Here is a 24,968-nt window from a genome sequence, read left to right as displayed (position 1 = left end):
CAATGTAAAAACTACCTATGATTTAAAATATACACATATGTAATATATATAATATAATATATATATAATATAAATTAATAACTTGCAATGCTATCAGTGGATTATCCATCTTGTAAGCATGTTCTAGCTTTCTATTACATATACATACATTTATACCCACACTCATACACACACACATACACACATATCTACTATATACAAGCCTACACACACACACATTCCTATATAGCTTTACCCTACTCAAAAGGCTCAAGAGGTTGCTGAAAGTTTTTTGGGTAATGGTCATTACACTGACCTTGAATTTTATGGAAACAGGAAAAAATAAAACACATACTCTGTTCTATAGCTTTCTCTGTGATTTTCGAGATGGGATCTGATGCTCTATGCTTCATTCCCTAGTGGTTGACAATCTACCTGCATGCCAGAAGAGGGCAATGTATCATAGTACAAATGGTTGTGAGTCACCATGTGGGTATTGGGAATTTCACTCCGGACCTGTAGAAGAGCAGCCAGTGCTAATAACTGCTGAGCCATACTGCAAGGTAGAAGAAGGAATGGTTTGGTCCTACATCAAGTTAATGGGCCAGGCTTTGTTGACTTCTCATGGGAGCCCTTACTCTTTGGAAGGGGTAGATAGGGGTGAGCTTGGGGGAGGCATGTTGAGGGAGGGAGATTTGTAATTTAAACATAAATTGAAATTAAAATATTAATATACTAACATTATTTTCTATTCTCATCATTATGCAAGACTTAAACACCTACTACTCAGGAGAACACATGTAGAAGGGAACTCACTGCAAGGTAGAAATTACTAGTGTCTGCATTTTGAGCATATTGCATATTCTCAGTCCAATGACTAGCTAACTCATCCAGATATATGTTTAATGAATTTCATTCTAAAACACTTCTAAGTGCTGGCAAAAGCAGGCATAAGAAGAGATAACTGATTGCTGACGCTGTAGTAGGGTAGGTTGTTTTGTTTGGTTATTTTTTCTTTTCAAATTTAGAAGAGATTATTAGCATTCACAGTTCACAGTTAAATCAGGAGAACACATAATCCTCCAGACTTAATGAGCAGGGAAGATTAGAGTGTTGAGAGAAAAGAACAAGCTTGATTAAGGGGAATTTTTTTTTTCAAAAATATTTGATCCATGGCTAGGTAGGTCATAGGTGTTGGGGACAATCTACTGACACGGCCTTGATAGGAGTCATATTCTCAAACTTCTGCTTAAGCAAATATACTTAAATCCATAGATTTACAGTGCTCTCAAACTTAGTCCTAGGAATATTTTATAGTATGGGCAGTGGATAGTGCAGAGACTCATAATCTTTCAAAGAGCTAAGCATGGGTGACTGTTCAATAATTTATGTGTCAGGGCCTTCAAGGCTCAGACAATATTGCAGAAAAATAAGGACAAGATATAAAAGAGATTGAGGAAGGATAAGGGATGTGGGAAATATTGTTTCCTAGACATGACATAGGTACTAATCATGTGGACTCACAGTATTCCTCCAAGTTAGTTATGTACTACTAAATAAAAAGGATGGGCTGGAGAGATGTCTCAGTGGTCAAGAGTACATACTGCACTTCCAGAGGACTAGCGTTCAGTTCCCAGTGCCCACTATAGGAAGCTAACAGTCACCTGTAACTTCATCTCCAAGAGAATCTGATACATCTGACTTCTTTGAACACTTGCAACCACATGAAAAAAAAAAACCCATACAGACATACATACATGATAAAAAATAATAAATAAATAAACCTCACTTGTAAAATTATAATTTAAAGCTGTTGTGTATTGAATGAAATTGTCATTTCAATATTAATCTTTGGAAATTTTAAATAGAACTAAAACAAGTCTAATATTTATTCTTTTTTTTCTTATACTTGACAGAGTGTTCTGATATGATTTTGTCATGACCAACAATGCCCCCAGGAAACAAACATTTGGAAACTTCACTTCAGAAAACCTGCAGATGCAGATAGTCAGCAGCTGTGATAGCAGATTCACCATCTGGAAATATTAAAAATGCCTTTCAAAGAGAAGTTGGCTAGCATTTGCCAACTCTCGTCCCCAAATTCCTTGTGCGATCATAGTTAAACACTGTTAGTTTCAGTCACCAAGAGGAGGAAGAGGAAATGGGAGAGGAAGAAGGAACCCAGCATCCACAGAGGAAGGGTTACTAAGTTAAGACTCAGGATATTTTAGCTTTGCACCGTAGAGGCATAAACCACAGTCTTAAACTGTGATATCATACAATGTGATATCATGTCATATCATATATCATATCATATATCATATAAAGATCTTAAAGGATTTATAGAGGCTTCCTGTTTCAGCAATTGTCAGCTCTTGTTCAGAAAGCACAGGCCTCCATAGACCTCTTTCTTAACAACAAACTGAAATCCTTTTGTTTATTTGTTGGATTTCTTGTTGTTTTTCCAAAAGGTCTCATGTAGGCACTATGTAGCTGAACATGACCTTGTACTTCTGATCTTCCTGCCTTTTTTTTTTTTTTTTTTTTTTTTTTTTTTGCTCCCCTGTGCTGAGATTATAGGTATGGGTCACCACAACCTGTTTATACAGCATCAAGAACAAAATCCAGGGCCTCAAACATGCTGGTTAAGTACTCTGAGCCACAAGCCCAACACTGTTTTTAGCTTTAACTATTACAAGAAATAATCTTCATTTACTTAGCATACTTATTGATGTTGTCTGTACATCTTCATGATGTAATGCAGCATTTCAAAAACTTCTATTCCAAAGGCTATGTTTGTTTCCTCCTTGGATTTTAAATTATTAAGCAAGGGAAAGGTAGGAAAGGGTACATATTCCTCTCTGTCTTCACTCTTAACCCTACCCCTGACATTTCTTAATGAATGGATTCCTTCACACTCTTCTCTATCATCTTCCTTTATTAAGTGAACATTGCCTCAGAGACGGTGACTGTTCAGCATCAAGTATTCAGAATGCCTTTGTAGAGCTGCGCACTGAAATCTTGTTTCCCTGATCCTTCAGTGGTTGAAGAAATGTGAGAGGTGAACACAGAGATTTAACTTGCCTGTAATGAAATATTCAGCTACTTCTTCCCACATTTTTTCCTCAGGCATTGAAGTGAGAAGTCCTCTATATCTTGCACATCTATTTTGACTATTTATACAGCGTTTTGTATGAATATTTTTGACGGGCCTTTCATCTAGCTTTGTTTTATCATCACTGGCAGTCAGTGGATGTTGTGAAGGAAATAAAGTCGTGGTCTCAATTTATAGAAGCAGGTAGCCAAGGGACACCAAATACATTCCATGTTACTCACCTGGAAAGGCTGAATGAACTTGCATTGTTGACATGGGAATGAATGACCTCAGCCCCATGGGAAAACTACAAAGTCTTCCTTTTGGCTGATGCTCACAGAGATGGCAAAACTTTCTTCCAGTGCTTGTGTGGGTTTTGGCTGCATGTGCATAAAATGCCTACCATGGCTCTCTTCCTCCTGATATTTAGATTCCAAAGAGTATACTCCTAGAGAGATTGCTCCTACTCAGATTAGACACAGCTGTATGTTACAAACCCTGCCTCCTTGTTTATCTGTATGTAATAACCCCACCTCTTTGATCAGTTGCATGCAGTAACCCTGTCTCCTTGCTCACTTATATATGATAAACATGCTGAACTTCCAGGGCACTGTAACATCGTCATCTGAGAGACCATTCTACCCAGTCCCTGCTTTTCTTATGCCCATGTTTTGCTGTTTCTCCATTTCTTTGCTGCCCTCATCCGGTCCATCCCTGGGGTTATGCTGGACATAGTATGTGGATCTCTTCCAGCATATTTAGACAGACACTTTGTACTTGAATGCTCTAAGAAACCAGACTTGGGGAGGTGGGGGAGATTGTCTGAGTTTGGATTCCCAGAATGAACACAGAAGCCAAATGTGTGTAGATTCTGCCTTCTACTTGAGATCTGGAGACATGGGACATGCTAAGACAAGTTGGATAAATAGTTAGCCTAGCCATAATGGAAGAGCTCCAGTTTCAGTGACAGATCCTGTCTCAGTATGCAGAGAGATCAAATAAGACACTTGATATTAATCTCTATAAACACATGCATACTGTCCACCACATGTGAACATGCACGCGCATACACACACACACACACACACACACACACACACACACACACAAACACACACACATCCCACATATTTACATTCCAAAGAAAAGATAGAATTCACTTCATATTGCAGGCATTTTAATAACTGTATATAAATCCACACTGTAGCTATCTTGTAAGAGAACCTAACAAAAAAGGTTTTCATTTTTAATTTATCAAAAACTTTTCTGTTTGTACAGAATTGTCATGTGTTGTAGAAGGCAGAGTGAGTGTAGCATTAATGCTATATGGAAACATTTAAATATTCTAGTTCAGTGAACTGGTATGGAAGGTTGCTGTAAAAATGGCAGAGAAGTCACTGAAAGCAGCTCAGGGGGATGGATATAGGAGAGAAAAGGCAGTAAATTATTTATTGACTACCTACTTAGAGTCTGGAATTCTGCCGGTCCTTTGGGGTCAAAAACATATTAAATTCATGGTCCCTGACCAAAAAACTTGCTTCCATCCAGTTAGCACATGAATCAGAACATATTGGCTCTATTGACAGGACAAAATGCTGCATTTTTATCTATGTAAACTATAGAGATTCATTCCCAGACTCATGCGCACATTCACTGAGTGATATTCTGCTTTCCATTGCCTGTCTCTCCCTGTGTCTCCCAACTGTCTCTCTTTCTCTGTCTCTTTCACTCTCTCAGTCTATCTCACTATCTCTGTATGTGTGTGTGTGTCTGTCTGTCTCCTCTCTCTGTCTCCTCTCCCTATCTTCTCCCTCTGTCTCTCTCTGTCTCTGTTTCTGTCTCTCTCATTATATCTTTCTCTGTGGGTCTCCTCTCTGTCTCTTTCTCCCTGTCTCTCTCTATCTCACTCTCTCTGTGTGATTTATCTGATCAGATATTTATCTACTTTTAGATTATAAATGTATTGATCTTGATTCTCTATAGCAGCTGTTCTTAACATATGGATCATGACCCCATTGGCAAACCTCTGTTTCCAAAATATTTACATTATGATTCATAACAACAGCAAAAGTACAAGTATAAAGTAGCAATGTAAATAATTTTATGGTTTGGAGTCGCCACAGCATGAGGAACTGTATTAAGGGTTGAAACATTAGGAAGATAGAGAACCTCTCTCTCTCTCTCTCTCTCTCTCTCTCTCTCTCTCTCTCTCTCTCTCCATATAATATATAATATTACATATTATATCTGGCTTACAGCTATGGTCCAGCTAGTCCAACAACAGGTATCTCCCAAGAGAGTCAGTCCATGATGCTAGATGTCTCAGCTGCTCCTCAGTATATGCTGAATTTCTTGAAGAATGGGCTCTGATGCCAGTGACGTAAGAGTAAGACCAGTATGCAAAGAGCAACGCTTTTTCCTCCCTTGTCCTTTAGGTTGCCAGCAGGAGGTATGGCCCAGATTTAGTGTGGGTCTTCCCCCTCAAATGATGTGGATTTAAGATGGGCCTTCCTATCTTAAATGATCCCATCAACTATAGATCCCACACAGGTGTACCCAGAAGTTTGTGTTTTTAATTAATTTCAGATGCATTCAGGTTGACAACCAAAACTAGCCACGATCATAATATCCATATTAAAATAGCATGTCAATAAATATCCTTTTAATGCATGTTAAGGTGGGCAGTTGGCTCAAGAATTAAAAGTACTCGCTTCACAATCATGAAGGCCAGAATTTGTTGCACAGTTTACTCGCAAGCCAGAAATCCTGACATGCCTATAGCCACAGTTCTAAGGAAGGATGAGGCAGGGTTGCTGGGGCCTAACTGACTTCTACTCTAAGAAAATGTTGAGACCTAGCATCAGGGAGAGACCTCATCTCAAAGGAATAGGCAGATCACATGTGTGCAGTTTGTTCTACTGTTTCAACTAAGTACAACTGTCTCATCTGGGGATACTTTAAACCTTTGAGAGATGCACAAATACTAGATAAGAATAATTTTAATGAGTCAAATCATTAAACTCTAAAAAGTCCACCCATGACTAATCCTTCTTGGGACACCTAGAATTTATCCTTAATTCTTTCTTTTTAGGATTACTTATGGAGACTCAAGGTTTTTCTTTACCCAATGAGCATGATCTATACCAGCTACACACACACACACACACACACACACACACACACACACACACACACACACACATATATATATATATATATATATATATATATATATATATATATATGCTGTAGAGCTTGCTGGCACCTGAGAACTGTGCCAGTTCCTGGGTATGTACATAAAACTACAACTTGGCTCTGGTCCTCACAATTTAAAATAAGATGAAGATTTAAAAACATGTAAATTAACTCATATCCTAAACCAAGGTGGTCTGTGGCGTTCTGAGTGGATTGAACCCTTTCAATTCATATGGAGTAGTAGTTGGATCCCATGGAGAATGCATGGATTAGAACCTCTTGAACAGAGTGGCACAGGCCTAGTTTTCCTTACCAGGAACTCTAAGAGAAAGCGGCAGTTAAAGTCAATGAGAAGTAGAGGCAGAAGAAGGCAGCTGAGAAGATACTTAGACAGAGAGCAGCCGAAAATAGGTTCCAAGCTCCAACTATCTTGGAATGGATGAGAAGTCTGGAAAAAAAAATAGAACTGGAACATGTAAAAATAAACCTTAAGTGATGAATGGAGACTGGATTGCACAGAGGCTTGCAGAGCTTGCCAACTTCTGCAGACTAGGGACATGGGAACATGTGGAGGGAAGCAGAGGACTGAAATGGTTACTTAGAATCACAGGAAAAGAGAGGCAGGGAGGGAAATCTGCATTTCCAGGGAAAACCATTCCAGTGTCTAAGCAAGATACAAAACAGTCCGAGGCAGTGAGAGAGGAGAATGTCAGGCAGCCTTTACCTAGGCAACTTGACAGAGATCAGGGGATGAGTGTATCTGTGTTAGAAGGAAGACAATGAGACACTTCCCATTTTGACTTCATACTTAACCTCTTTGCATTTCATTAATCTTTAAATGCAGACAAAAAAACCTATCTGCGAACCGATGTAAGAATTAGTTAGATAGTGTTTGTGTAGACTCCAGCAACATATGTAGCCCAGTAGAAGGATACAGAGAGATTTATATTTCTTTCCTTTCTTTGCATACTAGATAATTTAAAATAATCATATTAAGAATACTAATGTCAATTACAATTAACATCGACTCATTTCTCATTGTATGAACTGCTAATTATTTCGTTTGGGATTAAAACAAATCCCTCACAAAATGTCATCCAACAAAATATCTCAGGTTAATTTTTATGTGAATCCCAAATGACATGGAAAAAAAAATTAAGTTCTTACATGTTTTCTTGTTAAAAAATTTTCCACTAAGAAGTTGTTATCTATAGAAAAACAAGAACAATGATAGAGGTGAAACTAGACACTGTTTTCTTAGATTTTTTTTTAATGCTTGCATCTCTGTGTATGTGGTGTGTGTGTGTGTGTGAGAGAGAGAGAGAGAGAGAGAGAGAGAGAGAGAGAGAGAGATGTGTAGATGTGAGTGGTTGTGTGCAGGCAGTTAGAGAGGCTCCTTTTCTCTACACTCTCTACTGTATTATTTGAGATATGGTCTCTCATCAAGCACTGAAGTACTCTGGCTTCCAGCAAGCTCCGGTGTCCGCCTGCCTATAGTACCTGGCAAGGATAGGGCATATCCAGGTTTATTTATTTACTTTTAACATGAATACTGGGATCCAAACTCAGGTCCCCATACTTACATTTTTTTTTAACCTCAACAAAGAGAACAGAAATCCACATCTCTCTTGTATGTTTTTCTGTTGCCTGTTTGTCAGACTTGTGTGTGTGTGTGTTTACGTGCGTGCGTGCGTGCGTGCATGTGTATGTGTTCTTCTACAGAATCTTTTATATTGTTACTACAGAGGTTTGAATAAGGAAGGTCCCCAGAGTTTCTTATCTTTGAATGTTTAGTGGCACTACCTGGAAAGGATTAGGAGGTGTGACATTGGTGGAGAAAGTATGTCATTCAGGGTGGGCATTGGGATTTTAAAAGACCAATCAAAGACCCGTGTCTCTCTCTTCCTGATGCCTGCAGACCTGGATGTAGAACTTGCAGCTACTTCTAGAGGACCAAGTCTACCTTCCTGACACTATGCTTTGCATCATGATGACAATAGACTAAATCTTTACAGTTCGAGGAAAGTCCCAATTAAATGTTTTCTTATAGGAGTTGCATTGGTCATGGCATCTCTTCACAGCACTAGAACACTGACTGTGACAGTGGTTAGTGTAGTTCTCCAGAAGGAACACAGAGACATCCTGTGCCATTCAATTACAATCTTATATTAAAATTATTTGTAAAATGTCATGAACATAAAATAGGTTCTGTTGGAGAATTTTTTCCAGCCTAGAACACTGCTAAGGAGATGCTCTGCAAAGCTAACTGTTGGTTCAGAGCCATTCTTGGCCGCAAAGTGAGGTCAAGACCTGTGTAAAAGTCTACCTCAAAAGGCAAAATGACAACAATCAAAAAAATATAGGCCATTAACATGGTTTAAAAAATGTTTTTTTATTGCTAAATATCATTTTAACCTAAAAATAAAACCTGAGACTTGTGGTGCCCTCTGTGTCAGAGGCTGAGGTGGGAAGATCACAAATTCAAGGCCTACCTGAACAAAATGAAACTCTGCATTAAAAAAAATGAAACCTGAAGTTATAGGCTGGTATGTGGTAGACCCTGGGCTCAATCCGCTGTACTAAGACTGGAGTAGGTGTTGGAAGGCAAGCTCAATTTTGACACAAGTATTATTAAATCAATAATTCTATAATAATTAGCTCTTTTTAAAATAATTTTATTTTTTATTATATGTGTGGATGCATATCTGTGCATGAAAATACAGGTGTCCACAGAGGCTGCATAGGAACACTACATTCCTCAGAGCTGGAATTAGTGTCAGGCATGTGGTGGCTCGCATAGCGGTTAGGAACAGAATTAAGGTTCTCTATGAGGGCACTGTCAGCCTTTTGCTGTATCATCATCCCTATATTTTCCTTCCAAGCTGTCAGCTTCAGTATTGCCTATTAATCAGAAGATGGTCAGCTGGGAACACAGTTCAATGGGAACCAAGTTTTCTGTATAGAGAAGGTCAACAGGAAAAGGGACATGCACAAAAACTTCTGGTGTGACAAAGTCCACAGGGATGACCACCTCATTTTGTTTTTCATGTACACTATACAGACATGTGATTTATAAGTTTAAGGCTTTCTGTAATGTAGTGTTAAAACATTCATCCCAAGAGCTCAGGTAGCAACTATTTAATCAGTAATATCAACTCACATACGGAATGTTTAATCTATATAAGCTATTTCTTAAATTTCCATACATGATTTACGGGCACTTTACTAAAATAATATAGAAACAAATAAGCAAAAACAGGTCTAGTAACTAAGCATGAAAGGTTTAATAAGACACCCCTATCACCACACCCCAGTTCTAATGGGCTGGTTACTGGGGGACAATCAAGGTTAACATTCCACAATTCAAGACATATTTAAATTTTGGCCTTTACGAATCTACCGAGCATCTCAAAATGTATAATATTGCCTATTAATTACTTTCTATTGTAAATAAAGTATGAATCTCAACATTATCAGAACTACAGTGATGACAGGGACAGACACTATCTGTAGTTCATTGTACTGGCAGAATGTTTTCCTAACAACTACACACACACACACACACACAATCACAATCACAATCAGCTTTTCTTTTAGCTGGATAGAGTTTCAGAAAATAGTTATTTTTCTTTAGGAAGGTTTTTACTAAATTCTTCCAGTTCATGGGTATCTGCATATCTTCTTTTTTAATTACTTAAACTGAAACAATTCTGGTGGCCATTAATATGCTTCCTTTTTGCTAGACCACATTTAGCTCTTTTATCTTTACTTCACTGGTCCTTTTATGAAAAATACATGTAATAATTTGCTCTATAAGTGTGTACAAGTAAAAGATCCAAGAGTGAGGCCATCCAGGACAAGCAAAACTTCCTAAGCACCCTTTGGTTAAGAATCTTGGTGTCTCTTCTGTTGTCCTCATGCTGAAATGATTGCCTAACTGACACATTTTGGTAATTAGGCAATGCAATGTATGACTCAATGACATATTATTAAAGCAATTCATATTTAGACTTTGCTAAGGCATAAAGATCCAGCCATCAGGACTCTCCACAGTCGTGGTGACAATGGAGTCATTATTGTTTCCTGTTTATACCTGCAATCATTTCTGGTCCATGTGTAAGCACATGTATGCACATATTTTGCAAGAGTATGTAGTGGACCTTCCATGATGCAAATGCAACTTACAGAAAATAAATCTGCTTACTATAAATACTGTCCACATATTTATATACCAAGGATATTACACAGAAGTGGATTTAGTTTTTACTACTGCTTCTTAAATGACCAAGAATGTGTGACATTCTCTACTTCCCTACACATAGGTTCACAGAAAGCCATAAATCCAAGACTTTCAAACATGTATGTCATAGTAGTTATACAGTTATAGGCAAGGCAGGTTTTTAATTTATATACTTGGTGTTCATTTGTTTTTCTCTCCTTCCCATAAATATGTTCTGCTCATGTTCTTAAATTATTTTATTCTATAATAATTCTGGAAGCTAAAATACATTCACTATTTTATGACAAGCACTATGTTAAATAATATACCAATATGAACAATTTTAAGTCCCACCATTGACGCAATTATAGTTTCCTATTTTATTTCGAAGGTGACAACACCAGTGAGGGAAAATATCTTAGATAAAATTGCACAAGGGCTGTAGAAAATTTACCTAAGTTTGCAGAACTGCAAGCTGAGCCTGCCTTAAGTTCAACTGTTGGCAGAACTGTTTGTGTTACTAGATGTTTGAGAGTGTCCACACTTTCCTAGAGACATAATTTATGAAATAAGGTAATGAATTCCGAAAATTAAAATGTGAGACTGATTATATTTTAAACTTAAATAATCAACATTTAGGGATATGAATAACTGTTGTTTCATTGATACTTCCTATTCATTTATATGTTTAAATATATTATTTATTAAAGAGATACATTCAAAACCACTGGAATACTATGTCATGTTGCTAATTCATGATATACAAATGTTCCCAATATTTCTTTTTGTTAGACTCTAAAAATTTACTTGGTCAGTACTAACATCTTTAAAATGATTTCAATATCACTTGTCTTTTTTTTTCCTTTCCAGTTGTTTAACCAATTTTGTCACCATAAATTTGTCTCCATAACCATATTTTGTCTCCTTAAGTGTAAAGAATGATACCCTGTTTGGCTGTGAACGGAGATCTATATAAAATTAATCTTAATGTCTTCTTTTATTAAGTTATACATCTTCTTTTTGACCACAAATTCTACTTTGACATTTTCCATATGCTGTGGTGCCCTAGCTTTGGGTCTGAGCACACTGTGCTACAAATAAGCAGAAAACAATTACAATCCTGCATCACAGAGGCAGGTCAGATGGGATGCTGGGCTGAGGTACCAATTCCTGCTGCTGGCCAAGCTTCTGAAATATACATAAGCATTTGGTTCTTGGAAGCCCAGGTTGCAGTCGGATTGATATGGGGGCACACACTGGCTCCTTCTTTTACTCTGTTATAGATGTTTTTCTCGTCTATCTGTGAAAAAATGTGGGTTTTTTTTTTTACTAACTCTTTCTTATACTTAACACAGTTATTTTTAAAACCTTTGTTTGATATATATTGTACATTTTTTAAATCTTTCAAGCAGGGTTTTATATACCTTACACTGGCCTTCTACTTACAGTGCTGCTATGGGTGGCATTCAACTCCTAATCCTCCTGCATTTACTTCGCAAGTGCTGAGGCAACAGAAATGAACTACCATGTTATTTTAATTGCTTTGAAGGCAATCTTTGTTATGTAGTCCAGCATAGCTCCTAACCTTCAAAACTGAGCAATTATGATAATTGATTATCATACCTGATAGACTGTTCAAAGAGTATTCATACCTGATAAATACTATATTCTTTTCAAAGAATATAAATTTGTTTTTTTTTTAATTTAATCTTAATTACATCATTCAAACAACTAGATACTTAATAATACCATCCAGTACCCTGTGAAGGATACTAAAATATACCTAATACCTGTGGCCAGAAGAACTAGATTCATTCTGTATTCGAAAGTTAATGAATATTGTAAGCCAGCTTCTAAGTGGGTAAGTAGGAGCTGGGGAAGATGAGGTAACTCTGTAGGGACATGAGGAGGCACGCGCGGAGATTCACACCACAGACTGTTTTGATTCCCACGCCTGTACTCTATATGCAACAGTGTGACATTTCATATAACACTATCTCTAAAACATAGCTGTGTCCTAGCACTGAGCACATCTCTTGGATATGAGTTTGTTTTGAATATGAAAATGTCATCATTTGACTACATTAGCTCTCATTTTACTAGAACTTATGTTGCTCTGTAGTACAGTGAATAAATGGAGAAATACTAAGATAGAACTCATAAAAAATGTTTGGGTTTAGCCCATGGTAATGTACAGTTGTGATGCATATGTGTATGGTTTTGTGTGCACGTGTGTATGCATAAGTGTAAGGGAGTATATGCATGTGTGTGTGTGTATGCGTGTGTGCGTGCATTCATGTGTGTGTGCACGTGTGCACATTTATGTGTGTGTGTGTGTGTGTGTGTGTACATGCATGTGTATGTAAGGGGGAGGTTGTGTGAAGGATAGGGCACAACTTCAGGTGTTTTATCATGTTTTATAAGACAGGATCTTCATGTGAACAAAGAAGGACCACACAGACCATGCTGTCTGGCCAGCAAGCTACAGGAATCTGCTGTTTCTACCTCCCAAGAGCTGGATTTCAACTTCAACAAGAGTCCTATACACTATCTCTGAGAGTCAAACCCAGGTGCTCAGGCTTTTGAGGCTGGCAGTTTTCTGGCTGATATATCTTCCTTACTGAGTTGTGATTTATAAATAACTCAACTGGATTATCTCATTCAGTAATGGCTAAAATAGAAAACATATTTATATTTAGTGGAAAAAAAAAGACAAAGAAAAACAAATACCAACTGCAATACTTAAATTTTTTGCTGTCAATGTTTTTAAACATCTAAAATAGGATGAAGAAAAGCATTACAACAAAGCTAAATAAATGTTCAGATATAAAAATACTTTTCTGTGTTTCCTACAGACCTAGTCTCAAAATACATTATGCATTTTAGATGAGCAAAAGCTGCAGGTCAAAGCTGCAGGTCAACATCCATTTTATGATCAAGAAATTACTAGACTGTGGGCTGGAGAGTTGGCCCAGCTCTTAAGTGAACTGGCTACTTTTCCAGAGGACAGCAGTTTGATTCAAAACTTCCTTTACCTTCAATTCCAGGGAATATGACACTCTCTTCTGGATTTTATAGGCACGGTACACATAGTATATATGCATGTGTGTAGGCAAAACACACATGAAGATGAAATACAAATAAAATGAATCTAAAAAAAAGAAATTACTACAGTGTTCCATGGGTCCAAATTACTTTATTTTAAAGATTAATTCCAGACAATAGGGAAAAGACAATGTTGGGAAACATTGTATATAGTAAGATTATTATTTTTAGTCATTTTTTCATTTGGAGATGTACGTCAAAAAATCACTTATGTAAAATATTTCTCAGTGAGAAGAGGGATGAACACAGTAGAATGACACTGATTGAGGTATTGTGACACTCAGGGTGCCATATTTTATTTTTACATATTAAGGATACTTTGTAATTGTTTGTGTGTGACCATCATGTGGACATGGTAATTCATTCATATGTAATCATAGAAAAGGCAGAGGTTGACTTTGAATGCCTTTTACTGTGGCTGTCTGCCTTGTGGTGTAGTACACACATGTAAAACTCTGCACATACAAACAAGGGCTCCTGTGCAGAGGACAGACCGGGATGTCAACTGTCTCCCTGTATCATCTTGAGATAAGGTCTTCCCCTGAATTAGAAGCCCACAGTGTTGTCTAGGCTGCTGACCAGCTAACTGTTATGTCCCTCTTCTCCACAATGCTTAAATTGCAGGCACAAGCTTCCATGCATGTGCTCTCTGTGGGTACTGGGTGTATGAATTTGGATCCTTGTTCTTCAAAAGACATGCCCTTACCATTCACCTACCTTCTCAGTCCCTCTAGTGTGTGTTTTGTTTGTTTGTTTGTTTTGAGAGCCCAGAGCTCACTAACTTGGGTAGACTATCTTTTTAGCAAGCTCCCAATCTCCTGTCTCTACCCATCTACCCATAGAGTTGCAAGTGTGGGTTTGAATGTCTCAGGATACCTCTAACCTTTGCTCTACTGTGATCTGATCATTCCCCACACAGGCATTTTACTTCTGCACACATCTCAATCAACAACTAACACAGTGTTCTGCTGGGATCACATTTATTTTGCCAAGTAGATATCATTATGAAGTCAATACACAATAATGTTAAAATTGTATTTGTGATTACTTATTGGATTATGCTTCCTTACTTAACTATATTAATATTCTGACTTCTGTGTAAACAAAATAGGTATGTGTCAGAAATCTGAAATGAGAAACCCAGGCTGTTTTAGTCTTTGCATATGAAAGTTAACACAAGTACCTTCTTCCCCCATTTAGTTCTTCCAGTATCATTTAGTAAATATTTTTTTAATTAAATACCATGGAAGCTCAGAATAAGAGGAGCCAATATTATCTGCAAAAGTGATGTTAAGAAGAATGCTAACCAGCCTCATTTCAGCAGAGTCAAGATGTTACTGGAGAGAGAGAGAGAGAGAGAGAGAGAGAGAGAGAGAGAGAGAGAGAGAGAGACCATAATAGAGAGAGCCATTATAGTTTTGAAGAGAAAACTGACTCTAGAGAAATGTCCAGAGACCTACAAGGATGACCCCAACTAACAATCTGAGCAACAGGAGAAAGGCTACCTTAAGTGCCCTTTCCTGATGAGACTGATAACTAACTTATCCTTCATCATAGAGTCCTCATCTAGTAGCTGATGGAAACAGAAGCAGACACTCACAGCTAAATACTGAGCCAAACTGGAATCCAGATGCAGAGAGGAAGGATAAGACCAGACCACAGAAACCCACAGAGACAGCTGACCTGAACAGGAGGAGCTAATGGACCCCAGACTGACAGCTGGGAATCCAGCAAGGGACTGAGTCAGACCCCCTGAACATGGGTCTCAGTTAGAAGGCCTGGACAGTCTAAGGGACCTCTGACAGTGGAACCAGGATGTATCCCTGGTGCATGAGAGGACTTTGGGAGCACATTCCCCATGGAGGGACACTCCCTTAACCTAGAGGCAGGAGGGAGGACCTAGGCTGCACTCCAAATGACTTGACAGATTTTGTTGATCCCTCCTGAAGGATGGGATGAAGGGGAGGGATGGTAGGGAGTTGGGGGACTTTGGGAGGGAGGGAGGGAGGGAGAGGGAACTGGGATCGATATGTAAAATAGGAAAAATAAGCAAATAAATAAAAATATGTTGTTGAAGAAAGCTATCCATCCCACCCCCCCCCCTTTTTTTTTTTTCCAACTGTTGAACTTATTTGGGAAGAATTTTCCTTTTTAGTTCTGTCCTGAGCAAGGTCCCCAGAGCACCTGTCAGAGCAGTGTATGATGAAAGTAGAGGCCGGCCACAGCAGTCAGATTCCTAGATCAGGGAGTGGAAGATGAGCCACCTATGAGGAATACTGAAGCTGTCAGCTGTACTGAGTGTCTGCCAGAATGCATTATGCAGCGGCCTGGGTGGGGGCTTCCCTCCTGCTGTTCAGTCAAACACAGACAGAAGCCATTCTAGCTGATCTGACTTTACCCTGGAAATAAAAAGGAGCACACAGCCGTAAAGAGCACAGAACCCAGCCAGGCAGTTGCTCACCTGTTGGTGGAGAGTGTTATTCATTTATGGGCCACCCAGCCTGTGTCTGGAAGGGCGCTTCTGATGATGAGGCTCCCAGAATTCTGCCTAGGAGCGAACATAAGATTTTGCCTCAATTAGCTGAGACCTGCACTCTCAGAGACCTGGACAAACAAGTTTCCTATCGTTGCACAAACCCCACAGAAACCCATTCTGAAAAGCCCTACTCTATTGGTGGACTGGAGGGGAAAAAAATCAGTTCTACATCTCCCTGCCTGAGGCATCAATACTTAACGGAAACAGGGGCATGCTTTTAGGAATATCAGGAAGTTTTCCCAAGGCTGCTGGAATTATCTTGATTTAGGAAACTCTGCTAGCCCTGTAACATTGCTAACTGGGGCTGCTTCCAAAATGACAAGGGGGTTATTCAAAGGATATATTACCGAAAAGTCCTTAAGATCTCAGGAAAACCTATCTTCTGCACATCACTCACTTTTCCAAATTTAGCGAGTGTGACAGCTCGTTCTCTCCTCTGGAGCTGACACACAGCGGAGCAAAGACCCGATCATTAATGCCCTGACCTCAGAAAACTGTGTGGCTCTTTATGTTCTTAGCGATTCGGTGCATCGTGTCTAATGTCATTCCTTTAAGGGGAATCTTCGGCAGAACACCACAAAAAGTAAAAAGTGGGGAACGGGCCAGCGGCAGTGTTTGCTGTTAGAGTATGAGTGTGAGGCTATTCTGAGATAGAAGGACGACTAGAAAGCTAGCTCATTGTTTAAGAGAACTCACTCTTCTACTAAAGGACTGGAGTCTCCACATCGGGTGTCTCACAGTCACCTGGAACCCAACAGAAAGGGATCCAACAATCCATTCTGGCCTCTGTGGGCATGCCCCCCACACACACCTGACATCTAAAAATAAAATACATCCCTTAAAAAGTAGTAAATTATGTTTAGGTGTGTCCCATCCCTTATATCCCTGATCTCTCCAAGACTTTTATCATGACGGTATACTGAAATTTGTCAGAGGCTTTTTCAGCATCTAATGAGATGACCATGTGATTTTTTTTTCTCTGCAATTTGTTTGTATGAGGGCTTACATCGACAAACTTTTGTACTTTGAACCATCCATGCATCTCTGGAATGAAGCCTACTTGATCATGGTGGATGATCTTTCTGATGTGTTCTTGGATTCAGGTTTCAAGTATTTTGTTGAGTAATTTTACATGAATTCTCATGAGAGAATTTGGTCTGCACTCTGTGTGGTTTGGATATCAGGGTAACTATGGCCAAGGCCGCCACAAAAAGACCCACAGAATCAACTAACCTGGACTCCTAGGGACCCACAGGGAGGGAACCATCAACCAGGGAGCCTGTATGGGACTGACCTCGGCCCTCTGCATATATGTGACAGTTGTGTAGCTTGGTCTTCTTGTGGGACTCCTAACAGTGGAAGCAGGGGCTGTCTCCTTCTCTTTTGTAACACCAATTCTCACACTGGGTGCCTTGTCTAGCCTTAATAAGAGGAGAAATGCTTAGTCTTACTTCAACTTGATATGTAATATTTTTGTTTCTATCCAGGGGAGACTTAGCCTTTCCTGACTAGGAATGAGGTCGAATGGATGGCATGTGGGTGAGGGGAGTAGAGAGGAGCTGGATGGAGGACCGGGAGGAGGAAAGGTAGGAAAAACTGTGGTCAGGATACAAAACAAACAAACAAACAAGAAATGAACAGTCAATGCTCACCCAATTTTAATGCGAAATAAGCATTTATTTCTAAGCCACTAATTTCTAGGGCATTGATGAGGGGATGTCAAGAGGGTGGAAATTGAAACATGTCAGAAGGCAGAGTAGTACGAACAAGAGCATGCAGGTAAATTCAGAACCAAGAAGAATCAGAGGTAAGGCTTATATGATGGAGTCTTAGCCTGTTGCTTTCTGCTTGCCTTCTGTCTGCATCCACTGGACATTCTGAGGTCAGCAGCCTATTTCCCCTGTACCCAAGGGGTCTGTGCTTTAATAGAAAGCAGAATCACAGACTCATATGCCCAGAGTCTATGCCAAGTGGACAAGGGAAAAAGGAAAGACATCTATGAAATTACAAAAAACAGGTTGCACAAAGTGCCTGTTCATCAATTCTTATGTTTTCATACCAAATGCTTAAGGTACTAAAGTGAGGGTATTAACTTGGAAATTTTAAAGGATACATTTCAAATAAAACAGTGTTTCCAAAGCAAGTGTGCCTAAATTTATACAAGAAATGATGAAATTCTTTTAAAAACATAAAATACTACATGTATTTACTGAGTGGAAAACTGAATGATTGAGTAAATACCTTCTTGGTCTGTCAGGTTATAAAAAGACAGGTTTATTTACTTTCATTTTATGTGTGGGAGTGTTCTGCCTATAGGTACATATGTGTACTACATGCATTCCTAGTGCCCATAGAATACAGAAGATGCCACACCCCTGAAACTGGAATTTAGGAGGATTGTGAGCCACAATGTGATTGCTGGGAACTAAACCCAGGTCCTCTGCAAGCACAACAAGTGTTCTCTATTGCTGAGGACCTCTCCAATGTGCCCAGATGGGAAAATATCTACCAGCATTGTTCTATGGACACCACCTTTCTGCTGAAGATAAAGTAAGTTATACTGTGACCTCAGTATCTCAGGGTCAGTGAACACTGGAGCTACATCTGAGACTCAGGTTTACACATTAGGGAAAGAAACCACTGAAGAGGGAGTTCAAATGTCCATTAAACTAAATGTGAAACAAATATAGGGTGATTTAAGGCCATTCTGCATGAATCACACCAAGTCAATGTCTTCTTCCTTCAAAGTTGACTTAAACTGGACCTCACTCATGCCATATGCTCATGAAGGGGACTGAGAACAAACACTATTCAAGACTCAGTGGCTCAGGCAGTCAGTGGAAGCCCACTTATAGACACCCCATGATGAGTAGAATATATTTTTAAAAATCTAAACAATACAAACAAACAAAAACAGACATCTTTGGCTAGTATATGAAGAGTATAAACAGTGTGTGTGTGTATTTGAATACATTAAATAGTGTGTGTATGTATATTTGTGTGCATCTGTGCATGATTGTGTGTGATCTTGCATGTAGGTGCATGATGGGATATGTCATTCTGTAAATATGTTTCTCTTATTGGTTAATGAATAAAGCACTATTGGCCAACAGGAAAGTAAAATAGGCATGAGTAGGAGTCTAGGAGGAAAGAGGAAGTAGTTGGGAGGAGTCAAGATGGAAGATGGAGAGAACAGAATGCCAGGCCCTCCGGTAAGATAAGACCACATGGAAGTACTTGGATTAATAGAAATGGGTTAATATTTAAGACAGAGCTAGCCGATAAGAAACTAGTACCTGGCCAACAGCATTATATCAAATACAGAGCCTCAATGTGTTATTTGGGGCTGGCGCGGCGGCAGAGGGACAAGACCAGCTGGCAGGAAAAACCTTACTGTTAACAGGTGCATATGCATGCGCATGTGTATATTTGTACAAGGACATGTGTGTGTGTGTGTGTGTGTGTGTTTGTGTGTATGTCTGTTGTGATTACATACAAAGCATTTTTATTGGAAACACAAATCTCTATTTTTATTTCAAAAGGCTTGTAGTTAAACAAGTACAGAAAATGAGTTTTCTAGGAGTATAAATTTCTGGTACATTTTCAGAGGAAATTTTAATTTCTTAAATATTTAAATAAAACACTTTGGTAATCATTTTCATTCAGTAATTTTTTGCAAGTTATTTTTGTATGCCTCCTCTTTCATTATCTCTCAAAAGTAACCAGCTCAGAGTTTGTCTGTATTGTTAACTTTTGTCCCTCATAGATAGCTGGGTGGATAATTCTATTGTCAGTTCACAAACATCTGTAACTCTCCACTCTTATTTCTATTATCACAGTTGTCTGGTACATTAATAGTTCCCTAGATCCTTTATCATCAGTAATGCTGTGTACTATAAATGTAAGTGTTAAAGGAGAGCTAATTCTCTCTTCAAATCATTTCCTCCACTCTTCTCAGTGCTTGAGTCTACAAGGTTCATCTGCCCCAAGACACTATATTCTCTCCTTTCTCAGGTCTCCAAATTCTTCCACATTTAGGCACTTCCCTGAAGTATCTCATTGCTGTTACTAGCTCAGATCAAGCTTTATCAATTCTTAAATATTTAATTGTATTATCAATTGCTCACTTGAAGTGAACTTTATTCATTCCAGTTCCTTTTCTAGCCTCAATATCAAGTCTTTCTAAAGGATTGAGCTCTGAATGACAGCCTTCCTTCATTGTCATCAGAACAAAACCCAAGTTTTATGCTGTTGCATAGCATGACTTTTGAGTGAAAACTGCAGTCTCTTTTCTGACTCTGAGTCAGACAGTAGTAGGGCACAACTTGTTAATCCCAGTAAGCATCCTATCTCGTGGTATACTTCATGACAAATTTCTTATTCATAGGAAGTGATGTTACCATTTAATGAAAGATACCAGAGGTATGTGTATATGTGAGCAATTTTATAACTATGACATAGAAACTAGAATTGATATTTTAATTTTAAGATCATATCTGATTCTCAATTGAAAAAGTCACCTTTCAAAATCATTATTATTATTATTATTATTATTAACAATGGAATCTGAAAATCACAGACAAGTGGATGGAACTTGATAAAACCACGCTGAATGAGGTAACCCAGTCAAAAAAAGAGGAACATGATATGTACTCGCTCATATATGGATTTTAGACATAGAGCAAAGGATCACCAGCCTGCCATTCACACCACCACAAAAACTAGGATATAAGGGAGATTCTAAGAGATTCATATAAGGTCCCTCACAGAAAGGGAAAGGGATAAGATCTCCTGAGCATATGGGGAGTATGGGGGCAGTGAGTGGAGAGGGAACTAGGAGAAAGAGAAGGGAAAGAGAGGAAAGCATATGGGACTAGGAAGATTGAGTCAGGTGAGGAATAGATGAGAGAAGAGAGATAGATAGAGAGAGAGAGAGAGAGAGAGAGAGAGCATAATAGAGGGAGCCATTATAGGGTTAAAGAGAAAACTGAACCAAGAGAAATGTCTGGGAGACCTCCAAGACTGACCCCAACTATCAATTTGAACAACAGTGGAAAGGCTACCATAAATGCCCTTCCTTGATAATGAGATTGACGACTAACTTATCTACCATCATGGAGCCCTCATCTTGTAACTGATGGAAACAGAAGCAAACACCCACAGCTAAACACTGAGCTGAATTAGAATCCAGATGCAGAGAGGAAGGACAAGACCAGATTGCAGAAACCCACAGAGACAGCTGACCTGAACAAGGAGGAGCCAATGGACTACCAGAGTGATAGCTGGGAATCCAGCATGGGACTGACTCAGACCCCCCTGAACATGGGTCTTAGCTAGAAGGCCTGGACAGTCTAAGGGACCTTGGACATTGGAACCAGGATGTATCCCTGGTGCACAAAAGGACTTTGGGAACACATTCCCCATGGGGGGGATACTCCCTTAACCTAGAGACAGGAAGGAGGGCCTAGTCCCTGTTCCAAATGACTTGACAGATTTGGATGGCCCCTCCTGGAAGGCATCCCCTTCATGTGGAGTGGGGGGATGGGAGGGAAAGGTGGTGGGGGGTTATCAGAGGGTAGGAGAGAGGGAAAGAGGGAGGGAAGGAGAGAGGGAGGGAGAGGGAACTGGGGTAGATATGTAAATTAAAAATAAAATAAAATAAAGAAAATCATTATTATTTGTAAAGAAAGATATAAGCATGAGTTTTCTGGCCGAGCAGGTCCTGAAGCCCTTGAACCCCAAATGAACACAGGGGCACTATTTCAGTTATAATACTCTTGGCATGTGGCTTGGGATTCTTATTGGCTAACGCTTTCTTAATTATTAACTACCAATCTGTGTATTTCTACCTGGTCTTACCTTACCAAAGACTTCCTGGCTTGTATCCTCTCTTCCTAGACTCATATTGAGACTCCCCTCTGCCTAAACTTCTCAGAATTCTCCTCCTCTGGCAGCCCTGACTGTCTTCCTGCCTGGCCACTTTATTCATTAATCAGTAAGAAAAACAGGTATGTAAAAAGGCAGTCCCATCTTAACACAAAGATATAAAATCAAGCAACTAGTATCTTTAAATATATGAAAAAGAGATGAAAAAGAGGCATCGCTCTTAGAAAATCATAGTATTTCATTTGTATTAGTTGTCTCAGCTTGAGATAAATACCATCTGCAAAAACAAAACAAAACAACCACAAAAAAAAGTCCATATTGCTTTGGAAAATTAGGTAATGGGTATTGAGGACTGTCTGTGGGAGTCAGGCGGTTCCCTTGCCCCTCTGATAGGCTAATTCTCACAGAGTACCTGATGCTAACAGGGAAGAAAACATATATAAAACTCTTGCATTCCACAGCACATGATTTTTTTCCCACTTTTTCAAAGTCCCTGAGGTGTTTTAACTCACATGTTAATGTTACACCAGCCTCTTGGACACCATTACCACAAAGTAACAAGATTTTCTTCACCTTTTAAACTCAAGATCTGAAGCATGTTGGGAATTGTGAAATAATTATTTATTCCAATTAAGATCAAAGGCACACAGTTCAAAGGCTATAGCTGTGCCATTGAACGTGGTAGACAAATGGATGCGTTTTAGGATGTAGTCTGTGTAAGCGCTGTTGGAGAAGTGCAGCCTGTTGGAAACCAGAAGGCCATGCAGTGTTCTTGCTTTGGTGTTGGACTTTGACTACAGATGAACACATGCTTCAGTAGGCTTCGTGAGTCCTCAGCCACATGCAGTTGACCATGTCTGCAGTGGATGGAACCCTGGAGTCTCATCAAGACAGGGCAGCTTGCTTCCTCTGATTTGTAGATCTCATAGTGGAGCTATAGCTTATGCAACAAAACAGACTTCCTGAGCTATTCCTCTCTCCTATAATAAGTGACTATTAACAATTAAAAAAAACTATCTGAATAGAAGTAAAATAATGGAATGTAGTATTCTTAGTAAATCGAAAGTTTCACAGATACATAAATATCACATTATTCAGTTTTAATAATGAGATGCACTGACAATATGCAAGACATGTGACTTTTAAAAGCACTTTGTCAAAACTTCAAGAGCCAAACACCTGTCCAAATTTCATGTCACTGGGTAGGGGATCTCCGTGAAAACCCTTGCACTGCTCCTCGGCCAATTTCTACCCTGCTCCTGTGTCATTTTTTTGTCTGTCTGTCTGTCTGTCTTTCTGTCTGTCTGTCTGTCTCTTTGTGTCTCCCCATCTCTTTGTGTATCTGTAACCACTAGGATGTTTGTAGTCCTTTTTTATGTAGAGTTTGCTGTTGGCATATATGAATTGTGCCAAGTGGCCTAACCTGGATTTAATATTTGTGAATTAGTATTATCTGAAGGATGTCATATCTTATCAGGACACTAGTTTAGCAGTTAATTTATGATCCTTTCCTTTAAATGAAATAAACATTGATCAATTTTTCCTACCTTATATTTAAGAAAATATCAATTTATTTCTGTGAAACTGTCACTTTTGAAAGTACAGGAATATAATTATATAGTTGTCATGGAGAGAATGATGGTATGAATAAATTACCCAGAAACACACACACACACACACACACACACACACACACACACACACACACACACACACACCTTTGTTGGTTATTCCACAATACTGAGTGATCAACGCTGCCTTTGTGGGAAGTGGAAATGATGCAGAATTGGCACCAAGTTATCTTGAACTCTCTTTATTTCACTTAAAATTCATTCATTGTCTACATTGTCCAATCTGACATCCTCGGACTTTTGTCTGACCCTACACCTTTAGCTTTTATAGCATATTCTTAGAAAGTCACTAGCTTTCTCCAACCCTTAAGTTGAGAATATCCCCAGAGGACATGGGTACCACTGACATGGAGCCTTCTGACCTTCTGTATGTTCCCATGGCTCCATTTTGTTCTGTGCCTGAGACTTCCATGCAAATGCTACTTAGGTGGAAATTTAATTTTTATTTGAAAGCAACTAGATTCCACATTCCTAAACTGGAATCACTCATACATGGCTCACACTATGATGCCTCCTGATCCCTCTTGCAGTGAGGCTTTTTTTTTACACTGACAGTGTCTGTGTCTGGACCTATCTGTGGCCCAGGGGAGATTATAATCATTTCCTGGAAAGGCTAGGAAGGAAAGTGTCAGTAGTGAGTTTCACAAACCTAAGGGCACATTCAGATGGAGAAATCAGGTGGCCTGACAACACCTGGAGCCTAAAATCATGCTGAGCCAACAGCCTTCTCCAGAGCCTGCCCAAGCAGGGTCTTTATTCCAGGAAATAATCTGTAAGTTATATTAACTGATTAAATAGTCTTCATATTTACACACTGGAACCACATTAGCTTTGCATTTAAAGAAATGCCCACGTAATGCAAATGTATTCATTTAAATTTATTTCCCTTTTCAGTAGTGCTCAGTCTTAGTTTAAAGGTCAGGGTCAATAGGCTGCACATCCTTTTTTCGGAATGCATATACTAGGAGTGTTTCAGGCAGCCATTGAGCTGCTGTGGAGAACTCAGCTACCTCCCCATTGAAACCCCTCTCTTTCTCTTCCCTTGCTCAGTCTCCATCCTGCCACCATATGCCTTCTCCTACAGCTGCATTCAGCAGGCCACTGAGAAAAGCAATCTTATCATATGACCATTATCCTGAACTTTGACTGTTTTGACCCCTTTACTGATGCATGTAAGTATGACGACCTGCTTCCCACTGGGACTGAGGATTATATCCATATTGCAATTCAACAGAGAAAGACAGGAAGACCATGACCATTGTCCACGGTTTACAAAAAAAGACAACTAGGGGAGGTGTTTAAGAAGAAACTTGCCTGCCACGG

Source organism: Phodopus roborovskii, unplaced genomic scaffold (genome assembly GCF_943737965.1).
Source record: "Phodopus roborovskii unplaced genomic scaffold, PHOROB, whole genome shotgun sequence".
Taxonomy (NCBI): Eukaryota; Metazoa; Chordata; class Mammalia; order Rodentia; family Cricetidae; genus Phodopus; species Phodopus roborovskii.
Note: the sequence above shows the minus strand (reverse complement) of the source record.